We start from the raw sequence: 13,231 nt of genomic DNA on the forward strand, positions 1-13,231 counted from the left end.
TTGAGAATTCAACACCTGTTCATTAGCCCTTAGTAATTGACAGAAATGCTTTTAGAAAGTAGTGGGTTCATTGATACCAACAAAATGGTTGGTATCAATGAACTGGGGATACGTTAGTTTCAGTTGTTGAGTTCAAATGAACCTTTCAAATACTAAAATAGTCCCTTTGCATAATCGAAAGGATTTCATCTGAGAATAATTTTTCTAATAAAAATGAGTTTTGCAGTACTTTTTAAATACTACTTGTATTTTTATTTTCGAAAATTTTCATAAATATTGTAATTAATTATTTCCAATTTTAATAACTCGCAGAAAAAACACAATTTTCAAGAAATTTTTTTATTATGGTTATTCAAACTTATACTAATATACAGCATCTTTTATATTCCTTATACATTTGACACTGCATGCTTCAACCTGCATGTAAGTTTCTCTTCCTTAGTAACTCCTTACCCAGAGACGTCTCAATGAAAGCCAAATCATGCACAAAATTTACACCTGAAAAAAAAAAAATATGATAAAATATTTTTAACACCCTATTCTCGACAACAGAGTACATCACATACCCCCCCCCAAAAAAAAGAAATTACAAGAAATACAAATTTCTAACAGAAAAAATGCATTTTCAAACAGCTGAAATTGTTTCACAAATTAATAATGCAGATAGCAAATGTAACATATGGCACTATTGCCACTCAGTGCAATCTCTGCATATCCTAAATTCTGCCGGCTGATGTCTTCGTAAGTTCTGAACATTTTTTTGTCTCTAAATTCTGCTGCTCAGTGCCCTCTGCTAAATTATAAAATTTTGCTATGCACTATTATCTAAATTCTAAAAATTTTGACTACCACTGGTTGCACAGGCCCTGATCAAAGCAAAGAGGCAAGATGCTACCTGCTATTGATAAACTGCCTTATAAATACCACAGATCTAAATAAATATCAGTTTTATTTCCAAAACAGAATTATCTCACAGCTAAAGCATTGCCTTTGCAGAAAATCTTCTAAATGGAAATAGAATTGCATCCACATTACATGTGCAGAATCCCAATAATTCATTATAAATATAGTTCCAAACCATAGTTAGGCTTAGAACCCACAACAGTATTCTTCTTGGAAGTCTTCCTAAGGAAATGGTAGTATATTCAGAGAACATGTGGGCAAAATCATGACAGTATATCACAAGCCTAATTCTTGACCGTACATACTAGAAAGATCACAGAAATTCCTCAGGGGAAGCTAGATTCATATAACAAAATTTCATGCAACATATGGCATATGGGAAAAAGCAAGGACATTATAATCACTAGCATAGTTTATACCCAAATGAGTCGCAGATGGTGCACTATGTGCTCACAGCTGATTATCACTAATGCAGATATATATCTACTAATATTTAGAAGATGATGTCAGATCAGAATTGCATGAGAAATAAATCAAAAAACATCAATCAGATGCAGGAAATTGGTTTCAATCTGAAACAGCAGATGGATAATTGAAAAGGTTAGTAGAATTACCTTTTTTGCAGAAGCAGTATCTTCGCAGAGGATATCCTAAGAGAAAACTAATATACACATCACACTTGATTTATACCATAGTACCACAACATAAGAATAAGACCCTTTATACTCCAGTCTTTCAACAGAAGTAGTGATTTTGAGATCTTCCTCACAGAAATGGCTGGCATTCATGTTACATAGGAGTAAAACCACAATACTTCACTGCAAGCGCAATTTACAGCAATAAATGGAAGGAAAGGTCTTCAGAGATGTCACTGAGGAGCCAAATGGCTAAACGGCAAATTCAAGTTAGAATTTTCAATAATTAATGTTGGCCACATTAATTTGGAATAATTCTGCCTTCATATGTTTATTCACCTCACCAAACTCTTTATTATTAAACAATATTTACAAAATATATGTAGTTTATAACAAAAATTCTACAAATTCAAATACAGAGATTTCAAAATACAATGTTTGTACTGATACAATAAAGCTAAACAAAAATACTTATTGACACCCAGAAAACTCAAATATACAATTGTTATTCAGAAGAAATGCAGTAAACAAAAAATAAACAAGAGACTTATAAAAGATAAATACAGTCAAAAGTCGTTAATTCGGACACCCATAATCCGGAATGATCTATAATCCGGACCTCAAAGCTAAAATCTTTCTGCGCATGCGCCGCGTTGACGCATGCGCATAGGCGTTAACGCGTGCTCTCAAGACCTTTACGACTGCGCATATGCGTCTGTGCCGTTGTATAAATGTCATAATTCCCAACTAACAACGCTTCGTAGTCAGACCTTGCTATGTCACAAAAACTAGTTTGGGCATTAAGCCCTAAAGTTTTCAACTTTGTGCCGACTTGATATAAGAGTCGGCCAATCAGAGCATATACATGAAACCTATTGAGAGAGAAAGCTGTAGACACATACATGTATGCACAAATTTAGCTTCTATAATTGGCTATGGCTTAGACCCTCTCTCGCAGGTGTGAATGGAACTCCCACATTTTATGCCTTATGATTATGCTTCTATGACATTTATACCATCATCTGAACAGAGCCTTAGGATGGCATACTAAGAAGATGCAATGTCTTGTGGGGATAAGCAATTTATACTCCTAAGCCTAAAAAAAAGAACTTGGGGAAAAAAAGATCACATGACTTAAATTTGTTGTCTAATTGCTCTAACTTGAGGCACATTACGAGAGGAAAGCAAAGGTAGTAATCAGAATTATTTAAAAAATTTTATCCTTATATTTTTCTTAAAAATTCTGTAAAATAATAAAATTTTTGGCTTTCCTCAAATAAATATATATGGAAAAAATAATAGCCACATAATCACAGATTTCATTTTGTTATATTTTATTAACAAAATTTAAATTATTAAAAATCTCTTTCATGAAGAGAACATAAAACATCATGAAAACAATGAAAAAGAAGCAATATTTAAAAAAGATAGTAGGCTTATTGATGAGGCTCCCATCAAAAGAATCGAACCCCAAAATATTTTCATTTGCTTCAGTGTCCCATCTGAAAATTTCACTGATTTCAATGAATATATTTTTTAAAAAATCTTTTATTTTCAAGTTCTTTCATGCAAAACGTCCAAATTTGGTACAAATCAAATTCATCCCCCTCTTTTTGATAGCTACAATATTATATTTAACAGTTTTAATAGCTATCAGTATGTAAACAACATAATGTAACACCATAAAAGAAAAACATAAATGATGACATTTTAATTTTGGCATAGACAAATACATATTTACCCCAAAAGAGAGCTTGTATTTCTACCTTCTACGTCAGAGTCAATAACTGAAATGTCCAGATCAGAACTGAGAAGAAAAGAACCATAATTAGTTTAATTAAGATACAATAACACGCTGACCAAGTATTAATTTAGAAGTCAAGCAACAAAAATCAGCATCATATTTCGAAATATTCACTATTTGAAAATATAACGCTGATTTTGGTTGCTTGACTTCTAAATTAATACATAATTAGTTAACCATAATTAAGTAACTGTAAGAGTTTCAATATCATGCACAGCTAATATCTATTTTTGAAATAAACCAACTTACCTCAAGAAAGCCTGGTTTGTCTTAGGAACATTAGCTGTAACTTCTGGCGTAGAAAAGTCAAATTTTTCACTTCCAGACCTAAGAATGAAAGAAATAAACTGCTATAACATAATTAAAAAAAAAAAAAAAAAAAAAACATGAATAAATAAATAACACATAACAAATTTAAGCATTAAGCTATGTATGACTACCACCCATCTCAGACAGTGCGACAGATATTGCTGTATACTGTTTCGCCATACCTTGTGTAGCTATTATATCATGCTGTATAACCGCAGTTTAGAAAAATTACAAAATGTGTTATTTATATCTATCTAAAATGGTACATTACTACATGATTTGTAAGAATAAATTAGAGGGCTCTGCGAATGAAATTCATTCCAATTAAAAAATGTAGGAATAAAGAAAATGCAGGAATTGCAAATGCAGAAATGAAGAAGGGATTATATTTTTTGCACGGAATCCAGATGACATATTTTTCAACATTTTAGAAATTTCAATATTAATTTTAGGGGCCTAAAATATTAGGCCCCTAAAAGCAGAATATAGTTTTTAAATGTTCAGACAATCTTCCTATGAGAAGAATTCCTTTGAGAAGTACACATCTGAACCACAATTAAAAAACATGTACAAGAACAGAGCTCAGGACTTCTGTTTGCAGAAAGTCTGTCACATAACATATGAAAAGTTTCTTATTGGTAGATTTTTGATCAGACAGATATTTTATTGTTATACAGAGAAAGCATTCACTCCTTTTCTACTAGAGATAATTCAATTTGGACAATGGCAAAAAGGCTAAGCAAGCCTGAGCGTATTGGTCCCATTCTTGGCACTAGTATGGTTTACGCTCAAAATACACGGCAGATATTTTCTAATTACCTGCATCCCAATATCAATTCAATTCAGCTTTTGGTGGAATTTACCATTTGTGACATATTTTTCAAAAACTACACTTCACAACATGCATGCATGACAAATACACAGAACCATAAATAAACAAGCAATAATATATATTTATATATAAATTTTACTAAATGATTATAAAATGTTTCAACGCTAAAAGAAAGTTTTAACATCCAAGTAAATGACATAATAAAAAAAAAGCAAGTTGAACAGCGAGCACATGTGTTATGGTTTTAAAAGGTAAGGTAGGTACCTAAAAGGTTTCCTACTCAGTTGACAAAACACTTAAAATTTTCTAACAACAGTAATATACTAATATCAATAAGCCCTGTACATTTGCGTTGTGTTTTCGGATTAACCCTGAAATCAATTTGAGAAAGAGACGGGTGAAAATCATGAGCACACACCAACAAAAAGAAAATTAAGCCGAAAGAAACTAGAACGCATCTAGAAGCAAAAGGAAAAAAAAAATAATTTAGACAATCTTACTGGAGACAAGGAAATTAAAATTCGGACCAGCCGAAAAAATCCTTAAAATCAAAACACTATTGTGTCAAGAACCCGAAACCGAAACTAAAAGAAATTCACACAAATGCAGGCAACTCCTAGACCAAACCAGTTGTAAAATACTGAGGAAAACCGTTAACTACTCTTTCAAGAAAACAAAACTAACACTTTTCAAAAAAAAAAAAAAAAAATCAAATTCATAAACCATTCAAGCTCAAACCAAAGAAAAATCAAATTCTGAAAATAGCCAAAATGAATTCAACAGACAGAACTGAAGCAGGTTACAAACAGAATTTACGCGTAAACAAGAAGGTGCCCAACAAAAGGTTTGCCACAATTTTTAAAGAAAACAATGCGGCCCCAATGTTCTCAAGTCTAGATCCTGGAGAGTAATTAAAGAAAATGAAGAGTATGCATTGCACTCTAGGTAGCAATCGTAAGCATGACAACTTCACAACAAAACTACAAAACTGCAGGCACAAAAATGCAAAAGCCAACAAGAGGGAAGTGTTTACACAAAAAAAATCAAACTTCTCAAACTCAAAATCTATAATCCCACAAAACTCAATTCTATACTTCTCCTTAAACCACTTCAAAACAAAAACTCCTTGAAATACACTAAGCCTCAAGAGCAATCACAAATTTTTCAGTAAACACACAGTATAACCAGAAACCAGAAAAGAAAAAGTTTTTGAAAGACAACCAACTTGAAAACAGAAACTCAGTACAAACTCAGTGGAGATAATCTCTCTTAAAATCTTAAAATCAAACCACAATTCTTCTCAAAAACAACTTTCACTTTCACTAGTATCAAATTTTCAAATTTCCAAACACATTTCACATCCACTTTTAAAGTTACTACAACACTGCAACAAGTTCAGCCAAAGAAAAAAAATTAAATTCAAAATCAAAACAATAAGCTATTAAGCTCAAAAATTGACAAACCAAAAAAAATCACTGTTAAAACAAATGTCACACCACTCACTAGTAACCTCACTATGAAACTACCATTAAAACCACTTGAAAAGCCAACAGTTAAGAGTAAGAATAATACCTTTTAACTACATTTCCAAAATTTCAAACAAAACCAGCTCTACCTTTTCCCAAAAAAAATCTTTGTTTTTTCAAAATTCACAACTCAAAATTGCTGTAAAACGCAAAACTCACTATTCTGCTGTTTTCAGACATTTCTCAGACAGCAATAAATGTTCACAAAACTCAAAACTAGGTAGAAAATTAATTACTCAAACTCAGAAAGCTAAACAAGAAACTTCACTCCCGCTGAAAACTAACTTCCAAAAAAAATTCAATCAATCCCTAAGTAAACTATCACTGGTCCCGCGCAACTTTACAAATCTAACCAAAATTAACTTTAAGAAACAAACATTTCAGATTTTTCCAAAAATAAATTCAAAAATCCAAATTTTTACCTCAATTCAATTAGGTACTGATTCCATGGAAAACAAATCCAATAACACATCTCAAGAGGTTTTAAAAGAAAATTACTAATTCTAGAACACAAAAATACTGCTCTGACACTAATTCAATTAATTAAAATTAAAATTCTTCAAAATAATCACTCAAAATGCAATAAGCAAAAAAAAAAAAAAAAAAAAAAAATTAATTAACACAAATGCAATTCTCACCAAAACTTAAAAGTGATGATAAATGGATATCAGTAATTGCAAGCACACAAGCAGGGATGTACCCAAAGGGTGATCAACACGCGTGTCTTTAAACCTTATGTTGCAAACATACAGTCGCAAAAAGTGTGAAACAGTAATCCTCAAAATCAATATGTAAAAATGCAATATAAACCTTGCACAAAAAGAAAAATACTTAACTAAACAGGTACTGCGTGAAAATGTTTGTGTTTGGATACAATAGTTTTAAAGTCCAAATGTGTATCAGTAGTACATATCTGGTATGCAACCTCAAACAATAAGTATAAAATAAGCACAGTAATACGACCACTGTATAGGCCTGTAACTGTAATTAACTAACGAGTAGGGTTTTAGTAAAAAGCCTAGACATGTGGAAGAAAACTTTCACATAAATATGCAATAGTACACATGACAATCACCAGTCTCAAGTCAAAATTAAGTTCCACTATAAGCGCAAGCCAAAAGTGATGCAAAAATAAACAGCACAACAAAAATTGTTAAGTGCTAAAATTTGGTTCGAAGGGTCACGGCACCAAAAATTGTTATGGTTTTAAAAGGTAAGGTAGGTACCTAAAAGGTTTCCTACTCAGTTGACAAAACACTTAAAATTTTCTAACAACAGTAATATACTAATATCAATAAGACCTGTACATTTGCGTTGTGTTTTCGGATTAACCCTGAAATCAATTTGAGAAAGAGACGGGTGAAAATCATGAGCACACAAAAAAAAAAAATAAATAAATAAATAAACATTGACTGATCTAGAAAAGTGAGCCTATTTATTAAATTCTTCAAGAATTACTTAATCCATTAATTTGAAAGCAATTTATATTCGATCAGAACTGTAACATATTGATGATTACACAATGCATAATTAACTTAGTAAGCAAATTATATTCAAGCTGAACTGTAAAATATTGCTTTCTACAAATGCATACCCCTACAGAGATATATTACTTTTATCTTAGACTCAATAATATCAAACTATTATTTCTATTACATTCAGGTAAACATAATCAGATAAAACTTTGGATAAATTAACAATACCCTCCCCCGGGGAGAAAAAAAGAATAATTAACAAGTTACACTTTCCAAAAAAAAAAAAGAAGCATTTCACACAGAATAATCAATACCAATGTAATTCAGGTTATTGCACATAGTAACTTTCTATTTTCAAAAAGAATGATTTAACCGGGTAAAATGTTAATTAAAATCAGGCTATTACATCCTACAAGCAATTTAGTCCCTAAGAGGAGCAAAGAAGCTCAAATAATGACACCTTTACCAATCAATCCTCACCATGAAAGAAATTCACAAGTTCAATTAAATAATTTAATGAAGAATATATTTCCTTAACCAATCTAACTAAGTTACATTCACTGTTTCAATTAAATAATTTAAATAAGGATATATTCCCTTAGCCAATCTAATAATTTACTTTATGGACAAACAAAATGATTTCATTAGAATTAGGTTAATTTACTCAACTACAATATTTTAATTCAACTAATTAAGTTATTTCAATCACTATTAACTGCAGAATTTTTTTAACATCAGACTAACAAATAAAAGAAAACAAAAAAACTTATCTGAGTAATCACAGGAGGCAAGTGAATAGGAGGAGGTGAAAACCCTCATATGGAAAAGAATTATCATTGACGCCAAGGAGGACGGCTGCCAAGCGTGGTGGAAAGGGAGAAGAGTTCATATATAGATGAATTTTCAATGGAGCCCAGAAGTTTCTAGTTGATTTAGGATGCACTATGGAGGTTCCAAGTCCTTATGATAGTTGATTTACAATCCAATATTGAAGTTAGTAGTCGTTCAGCAAAGAGAAGAATTCTGAAGTTACATCAGGAAATCGGTTAGTGGAATCGACGAATCCATCCTCACAGGTCGTAGACGCAACGAGGAGTAGACTCAAGCCAAGTGATGCATTCTGTTGTAGCGACCCCGGAGCTAGCAGTGAAGGAATTTCTTGCATAGTGGAAAATAATTCTTAAAGGCGTGGTAGAAACATCGAGACAGATGAAGACTCTATTCGTGGAGGAGAAACTGAGGTTGATCTTTACATTATGGTAACTTGGCGTTTTTTTGGCGACCAACTCTCCTACAGCAACCCTCTATTTTTTTTTTCCGCCGCCATTTTGTCTTCACGAAGTAAGGACATGTTTCTTTTCTTTTTATCTACTGAACACTTCTTCCAACAATCTACTAGCCGAATTACACTTATGCTAGAAATTTTATCTAACAAAACTGCTTAATCATGACAAATATTCACTGCAAAATTGGGAAAAAGTGCACAATACCATACTCCTTACGCGTTTTTCAAAATAACACATACACATAAACCATGTACACGCCGACTTATTTTTACTTAAAAAAACATCCCAGAATTGCACAAAAATGGCATTGCGCACACTCTTCACTATATCCATGTACACTGCTTTTTTCTCATAAATTAGAAAAATTTCACGAAAACACATGACAATTTTCTCAATCTTTAAACCCGGTAAAAAGAACATATATGAAATTACCTGATCGCGAAAAAGTATTTACCTTTTCCAAATATGAACATTTCCACATATAAAATAAATAAAATATCCAAAAACTTTTACCTCTAAATCATCTACTACATTATACACGTCACCAACGAATTCATACCGCAAGCATTACAAATACTTAGTATCAAATATTTAAATTATTTCCATGCACGTTTACTTCAACTTCAACGTATAGCAAATTCCTACAAACATAAAATTCACAAAATAACTATCATTTAATTAAAATATCACTAAACCATGTACACGTCGACTTATTTTTACTTAAAAAAACATCCCAGAATTGCACAAAAATGGCATTGCGCACACTCTTCACTATATCCATGTACACTGCTTTTTTCTCATAAATTAGAAAAATTTCACGAAAATACGTGACAATTTTCTCAATCTTTAAACCCGGTAAAAAGAACATATATGAAATTACCTGATCGCGAAAAAGTATTTACCCTTTCCAAATATGAACATTTCCACATATAAAATAAATAAAATATCCAAAAACTTTTACCTCTAAATCAACTATTATATTATAAACGTCACCAAAATTCATACCGCAACCATTACAAATACTTAGTGTCAGATATTTAAATTATTTCCATGCACGTTTACTTCAACTAAAACGTATACCAAATTCCTACAAACATAAAATTCACAAAATAACTATCATTTCATTAAAATATAATTAAATTCAAAAACACTACTTAAAATATAAATGAGCACATACATTAAATTAATAAAAATTACCTTACAATCCTAATTACTTTAAACTAAATCATTGCTAATAACAATTTTCCCAATAATACCAAATTCCTTTCCACCTTACATTTAGAACAATGCATAAAAATAATATCCTCAAATAATTAAAAATACTGACTTACCTAATCTTCTTCAGAATCTTGATTACGTGTCCGATAAACTTAATCTTCTTTCTGTTTCAGGATCTTTAAAATCATACTTATATTTCACAGCAAGGTACCAGGTAAAATAAATAACTTAATAAAACATCTTTATTTCTATCTCGCACAACCCTAAACAAACATTTATTACTACCCTTTTCAATACCACTAAATACCCATTTCGAATTCACTTTAGTTACGGCCATGGGATCCAAAAATTAACGAACACTGTTTCACACAACACAGAATAAAGCCAAATACAAAATTTCCATATTTTTTCCCGATTTCCCCCCTTTTCCGATTAAAGAACCGTAATTCGTCCATTAATATCACATGACATATCCCATGATCTCTCATTTCCCTCACACAAAATAATGCGTAATCGGAACTGAGTACTGCTCACATTATTACCAAAGTCCCAGGTAGTAACCTTTATCGCCTCCAAAATGTCGCCAAACTACCAGTTACCATATTGTAAAGATCAACCAACTTAAATATTCAAACACAAAAAAAAAACTGATGAGACTATAATTTGGTCGAGGACATGATGCATAAAACTAAGTCCCTCGTTCAAAACTCAAGGGCAAGAAGCCCGTAGATCCAAAGGTGGAAAAATGCATCTTCCGAAAAAAATCATCTGCGAGTACAGCGTCCGATGGTAAGTCAAAAGTGCAAAAAAGTCACCTTGTCCCTCAAAACATCCCGTTAAAAGGGAGGACGCCGGACTGCCAAGTTGGCACAACCCACTCTCCGCCAAAAGTTAAAATAGTTGCAACAGCAGCATACCCTCATGTTATCAAACTCGCCAAATCCACTACTTTGAAACCTCAACGGAAATTCTATGTCGCCAAACCCTCGAGAAATACACACCACCTGTGGCAGGGAAAAATTAGGAATTTCAACAACCTTGCAAGGGGTCCCAACGAAAGAACGCTGAAACTCGCAAAAAGTGACTTTTCAACCGGAAAGAGGGCATTTCATCCCCCTTTAACTAAATCACAAGCAAACGAAGAAAAATTTACCAATTAAAGCTCATAACTGAAATGCAGTTAAAGTTAGAAAAACGAAAGTTATGTCAAATTAAAGAGCTAATTTTTCTGCAACTAATGATATAAAACTCTAAGAAATCAAATTAATTTTTGACATGAAAAACTGAGTTTATTACGTGAAAAAAATCACCTATCCATTGTTTGCGTGTACAAGATTGACGACGCAGTTCGCGTAAACTCGGAAAGCCAAAATATATTACACTAGAATTAATAGGCCAAAAAAGAATATAACCAAACTTGTGTAGCTCAAATTTTGAATAATTACAAATTAAAATTTTGATTTTTATGAATCACTTAATTAAATTAAATTCGCTACACAACACATGAATGAAATGTGCATACACCTGTAAAAATACCATAGGTAACTGACGAAGCATTTCGTAGCAAACATATGACTATAAAATTTCCAATAATAGAATGTAATGATGGTGAATTCAATTTAGATCGCAAGAACATGCTCATACTTTTGAAAAGATTCAATTATTTCAGCAATTCCTTGTGAATTGGAATTTACCCTTTCAATATTTCCCAACAATTTAGTGTGAATGGAGGAATAAATTGTTATAACAGAATTGAACAATTATTAGCATCCCCTCATACACACACACAAACATACACATACAAAAAAAAAACCTTACTTTGTAAAAAAAATCATCCGGGCAATGATTCTTCTTTGACACAGATGCAGTTGTATCAATAATTTCTGACCTTCAATAAAAAAAAAATACGCATATTTTACTTCGGAATTAACTTACTACGAAATCATAAACACGAGGTAGTCGATATAAAGAATAAATTATTTCTCGCCTTTCGAAAACATCCGCTTGTTCGGAATCTTCCACATCTCGGGAATTTAATTTCATATTTTTTTCTTGAGCTCGACGTTTTCGCTGAATTCTGGATCTTTTATTAACACCAGAATGTTTTTTCGGTCGTCCTTGATATTTTCGCATATTTTTTGCTAACTGACCACAGTACAAATAAATGTAAACAAACCGAGTGCGGAATAGCAATGCAATAGGGTTGCCGTAAACGTCATTCCGCTGACAGCTGACACTGTTTAGTGAAAACTGTGTATAAAGGAATATATGAAACGCTTCTAAATATTATTTAGAAAAAAATATGATTTATAACTGATATCAAAATCAATTACTTCGTGAATTTTTGCAGAAATAAGATTACAAAGCTAAATTTTAACTCGTAGCGCCATCTATTGATGGCTTTCCAAACTACACATTAAAATTACGTATTTCAAACTAATTTTTTTTAAATATAATATTTAAGTAAATTTCATTCCAAACCTGATTCTAACATTTTGATTCCAAAATTGACCTATTGCTTTATATTTCTGCCAAATTTCACGCAACATAGTTTCTTAATTAGCGATTCTGCGTGTAAACAAATTTTTAGTATTGTAATGCTGCTGTAGTAGACCACCTTTACGTATTAAGAAACTATCCATGGATTTGTGAATATACGGCTTGTTTTTTAAATAAAAAAAAGAATTCGTTTCTAAAAAATACACTAGCACTGTGTATTGCTTGCTGCCTTGGATTCGTGATTAGTTTATTTTCAATTTTCGGTTTTATCTATATCGATAATTTAGAAAATTGTTTCGCTTCCTTACTAATCAATAAATGTAATCTAATTATCTAAAATACTAATTTATTTTAATACGTTATATTTAACATACTGATTATGGATATTCACAAAATATATTTTGCAACATATAAGATTGTGTAAATGCATGCTTAAAAATTTAGTATATATCTATGCTACTTTACACATAAAAACATGTCAAAGATTGAATCTTTAACTTGGTTAGCCCCTTCTTAAACAAAATCTGACACTTCGCTCTGAATTAATCAAAGGCTAATTAGAAAATATATGTCTTTTTTAATATACTTTTATGTCGATTCGTTTTTCTATTCCTTGTTGACTGAATAGTTGACTAAATGGCTTCAGTATTTAAAAAAATAAAATCTAGAGCCCATATGAAAAGGTTATGATTATTTTCTCATAAGTAACCTAAGTAAGTTCTCTTTAGAACGCCCTCTTTGAAA

At 31.5% G+C, this 13,231-nt stretch overlaps 1 long non-coding RNA gene across 1 annotated transcript; it reads right to left on the reverse strand.

Annotated features, from left to right (window-relative positions):
* Positions 1-318: 318 nt before the first annotated feature.
* On the reverse strand, positions 319-12,596 carry LOC146992925 (uncharacterized). The gene is made up of 4 exons (XR_015038973.1): positions 11,807-12,596; positions 3,592-3,669; positions 3,280-3,345; positions 319-498 (listed from the first exon to the last, which is right to left on the reverse strand). It is a non-coding gene; the product is annotated as an uncharacterized LOC146992925 (long non-coding RNA).
* Positions 12,597-13,231: the final 635 nt, after the last annotated feature.

The sequence above is a fragment of the Stegodyphus dumicola genome, chromosome X2 (assembly GCF_044657685.1).
Source record: "Stegodyphus dumicola isolate Sdum_Otavi_A_Nest chromosome X2, ASM4465768v1".
Taxonomy (NCBI): Eukaryota; Metazoa; Arthropoda; class Arachnida; order Araneae; family Eresidae; genus Stegodyphus; species Stegodyphus dumicola.